Raw genomic sequence first — 5,156 nt, 5'->3', positions numbered from 1 at the left:
TTCTACTTTCCTCCCACTCACTTCTTTCGAGAGAAACTCCTTCTCTAGAAAGGATCCATTCTTGAAAACAAATGTCTTGCCTTCAGATCTGTGATAGAAGGTGTACCCAACAGTTTCCTTTGGGTATCCTATGAAGACACATTTCTCCGATTTGGGTTCGAGCTTATTGGGTTGAAGCTTTTTCACATAAGCATCGCAGCCCCAAACTTTAAGAAACGACAACTTTGGTTTCTTGCCAAACCACAGTTCATAAGGCGTCATCTCAACGGATTTTGATGGTGCCCCATTTAAAGTGAATGCAGCTGTCTCTAATGCATAACCCCAAAACGATAGTGGTAAATCGGTAAGATACATCATAGATCGCACCATATCCAATAAAGTGCGGTTACAATGTTCGGACACACCATTATGCTGTGGTGTTCCATGTGGCGTGAGCTGTGAAACTATTCCACATTGTTTTAAATGAAGGCCAAACTCGTAACTCAAATATTCTCCTCCACGATCAGATCGTAGAAACTTTATTTTCTTGTTACGATGATTCTCCACTTCACTCTGAAATTCTTTGAACTTTTCAAATGTTTCAGACTTGTGCTTCAATAACTAGATATACTCATATCTGCTCAAATCATCTGTGAAGGTTAGAAAATAACGATACCCGCCACGAGCATCAACACAAATTGGAGTGCATACATCGGTATGTATTATTTCCAACAAGTCAGTAGCTCGTTCCATTGTTCTGGAGAACGGAGTTTTAGTCATCTTGCCCAAAAGGCACAGTTCGCAATCATCAAATGATTCATAACCAAGTGATTCCAAAAGTCCATCTTTATGTAGTTTCTTCATGCGCTTTACACCGATATGACCCAAACGGTAGTGCCACAAATAAGTTGCACTATCATTATCAACTTTGCATCTTTTGGCATCAATATTATGAATATGTGTATCACTACGATCGAGATCCAACAAACTATTTTCATTGGGTGTATGACCATCGAAGGTTTTATTCATGTAAACAGAACAATAATTATTCTCTGACTTTAAATGAATAATCGTTTTGCAATAAACATGATCAAATCATATTAATGCTCAACGCAAACGCCAAATAACATTTATTTAGGTTTAACACTAATCTTGAAAATATAGGGAGTGTGCGATGATGATCATATCAATCTTGGAACCACTTCCAACACACATCGTCACTTCACCCTCTACTAGTCTCTGTTTATTTTGTAACTCCTGTTTTGAGTTACTAATCTTAGCAACCAAACAAGTATCAAATACCCAGGGGTTACTATAAACACTAGTAAGGTACACATCAATAACTTGTATATCAAATATACCCTTGTTCAGCCATCCTTCTTATCTACCAAATATTCAGGGCATTTCCGCTTCCAGTGACCATTTCCTTTGCAGTACAAGCACTCAGTTTCAGGCTTTGGTCCAGCTTTGGGCTTCTTCTCGGGAGTGACAACTTGCTTGCCATTCTACTTGAAGTTCCCTTTCTTTCCCTTTGCCCTTTTTCTTGAAAATAGTGGTCTTGTCAATCATCAATACTTGATGCTCTTTCTTGATTTCTACCTTCATCGATTTCAACATCACAAAAAGCTCAGGAATCGTTTTCGTCATCCCTTGCATACTATAGTTCATCACGAAGTTCTAGTAACTTGGTGATGGTGACTAGAGAACTCTGTCAATCACTATCTTATCTGGAAGATTAACTCCCACTTGATTCAAGCGATTGTAGTGCCTCGACAATCTGAGCACATGCTCACTAGTTGAGCAATTCTCCTCCATCTTTTAGCTATAGAACTTGTTGGAGACTTCATATCTCTAAACTCGGGTATTTTCTTGAAATATTAACTTCAACTCCTAGAACATCTCATATGGTCCATGACGTTCAAAACGTCTTTGAAGTCCCGATTCTAAGCCGTTAAGCATGGTGCACTAGACTATCAAGTAGTCATCATATTGAGCTAGCCAAACATTCATAACGTCTGCATCTGCTCCTGCAATAGGTCTGTCACCTAGCGGTGCATCAAGGACATAATTCTTCTGTGCAGCAATGAGGATAAACCTCAGATCACGGACCTAGTCTGCATCATTGCTACTATCATCTTTCAACTTAGTTTTCTCTAGGAGCACATATAAAACATAGGGAAGCAACAACGCGAGCTATTGATCTACAACATAATTTGCAAAATACTATCAAGACTAAGTTCATGATAAAAAAATTCAATTAATCATATTACTTAAAGAACTCCCACTTAGATAGACATCCCTCTAATCATCTAAGTGATCACGTGATCCAAATCAACTAAACCTTGTCCGATCATCATGTGAGATGGAGTAGTTTTCAATGGTGAACATCACTATGTTGATCATATCTACTATATGATTCATGCTCGACCTTTCGGTCTCCGGTGTTCCGAGGCCATATCTGCATATGCTAGGCTTGTCAAGTTTAACCTGAGTATTCTGCATGTGCAAAACTGGCTTGCACCCGTTGTAGATGGATGTAGAGCTTATCACACCCGATCATCACATGGTGTCTGGGCACAAAGAACTTTGGCAACGGTGCATACTCAGGGAGAACACTTTTATCTTGAAATTTAGTGAGAGATCATCTTATAATGCTACCGTCAATCAAAACAAGATAAGATGCATAAAAGATAAACATCACATGCAATCAATATAAGTGATATGATATGGCCATCATCATCTTGTGCTTGTGATCTTCATCTCCGAAGCACCGTCATGATCACCATCGTCATTGGCACGACACCTTGATCTCCATCGTAGCATCGTTGTCGTCTCGCCAACTATTGCTTCTACGACTATCGCTACCGCTTAGTGATAAAGTAAAGCAATTACAGGGCGATTGCATTGCATACAATAAAGCGACAACCATATGGCTCCTGCCAGTTGCCGATAACTCGGTTACAAAACATGATCATCTCATACAATAAAATATAGCATCACGTCTTGACCATATCACATCACAACATGCCCTGCAACAACAAGTTAGACGTCCACTACTTTGTTGTTGCAAGTTTTACGTGGCTGCTACGGGTTGAGCAAGAACTGTTCTTACCTACGCATCAAAACCACAACGACAGTTAGTCAAGTTAGTGTTGTTTTAACCTTCTCAAGGACCGGGCGTAGCCACACTCGGTTCAACTAAAGTAGGAGAAACTGACACCCGCCAGCCACCTGTGTGCAAAGCACGTCGGTAGAACCAGTCTCACGTAAGCGTACGCGTAATGTCGGTCCGGGCTGCTTCATCCAACAATACCGCCAAACCAAAATATGACATGCTGGTAAGCAATATGACTTGTATCGCCCACAAATCACTTGTGTTCTACTCGTGCATATAACATCAACGCATAAAACCTAGGCTCGGATGCCACTGTTGGGGAACGTAGTAATTTCAAAAAAATTCCTATGCACACGCAAGATCATGGTGATGCATAGCAACGAGAGGGGAGTGTGTGTCCACGTACCCTCGTAGACCGAAAGCGGGAGCGTTAGCACAATGCGGTTGATGTAGTCGTACGTCTTCACGGCCCGACCGATCAAGCACCGAAAGCATGACACCTCCGAGTTCTTGCACACGTTCAACTCGATGACGTCCCTTGAACTCCGATCCAGCCAAGTGTCGAGGGAGAGTTCCGTCACCACGACGGCGTGGTGACGATGATGATGTTCTACCGTCGCAGGGCTTCGCCTAAGCACCGCTACGATATTATCGAGGAGGACTATGGTGGAGGGGGGCACCGCACACGGCTAAGAGATCAATGATCAATTGTTGTGTCTATGGGGTGCCCCCCTCCCCCATATATAAAGGAGTGGAGGGGGGGCCGGCCAGGGGGAGGAGGCACGCCCAAGGGGGGAAGTCCTACTCCCACCGGGAGTAGGACTCCTCCCTTTCCTATTTGGAGAGGGAGAGGGAAGGAAGAGGAAGGAGGGAGGAAGGAAAGGGGGCCGGCCCCCTTCCCAATTAGGATTGGGCTTGGCCCCTCCCCCCCTTGCTCCTTTCCCCTCCTTTCCACTAAGGCCCATTAAGGCCCATATACCTCCCGGGGGGTTCCGGTAACCTCCCGGAGCTCCGGTATTGTCCCAATCTCATCCGGAACCTTTCCGATGTCCAAATATAGTCGTCCAATATATCGATATTCATGTCTCGACCATTTTGAGACTCCTAGTCATGTCCGTGATCACATACGGAACTCCGAACAAGTTTCGGTGCATCAAAACTCATAATCTCATAGTATAACTGTCATCTAACTTTAAGTGTGCGGACCCTACGGGTTCGAGAACTATGGAGACATGACCGAGACACGTCTCCGGTCAATAACCAATAGCGGAACCTGGATGCTCATATTGGCTCCTACATATTCTACGAAGATCTTTATCGGTCAAACCGCATAACAACATACGTTGTTCCCTTTGTCACCAGTATGTTACTTGCTCGAAATTCAATCGTCAGTATCTCAATACCTAGTTCAATCTCGTTACCGGCAAGTCTCTTTACTCGTTACGTAATGCATCATCCCGTAACTAACTCATTAGCTACATTGCTTGCAAGGCTTATAGTGATGTGCATTACCGAGAGGGCCCTGAGATACCTCTCCGACAATCGGAGTGACAAATCCTAATCTCGAAATATCTCAACTCAACAAGTACCTTTGGAGACACCTGTAGAGCACCTTTTATAATCACCCAGTTACATTGTGACGTTTGGTAGCACACAAAGTGTTCCTCCGGTAAGCGGGAGTTACATAATCTCATAGTCATAGGAACATGTATAAGTCATGAAGAAAGCAATAGCAACATACTAAACGATCAAGTGCTAAGCTAACGGAATGGGTCAAGTCAATCACATCATTCTCCTAATGATGTGATCCCGTTAATCAAATGACAAATCATGTCTATGGCTAGGAAACTTAACCATCTTTGATTCAACGAGCTAGTCAAGTAGAGGCATACTAGTGACACTCTGTTTGTCTATGTATTCACACATGTATCAAGTTTCCGGTTTATAATTCTAGCATGAATAATAAACATTTATCATGAAATAAGAAAATAAATAATAACTTTATTATTGCCTCTAGGTCATATTTCCTTCAATACATGCCTACATTACATTGATGAATTGA

Source organism: Triticum dicoccoides, chromosome 7B (genome assembly GCF_002162155.2).
Source record: "Triticum dicoccoides isolate Atlit2015 ecotype Zavitan chromosome 7B, WEW_v2.0, whole genome shotgun sequence".
In the NCBI taxonomy this organism is placed as follows: domain Eukaryota; kingdom Viridiplantae; phylum Streptophyta; class Magnoliopsida; order Poales; family Poaceae; genus Triticum; species Triticum dicoccoides.
This window is presented reverse-complemented; position numbering follows the sequence as displayed.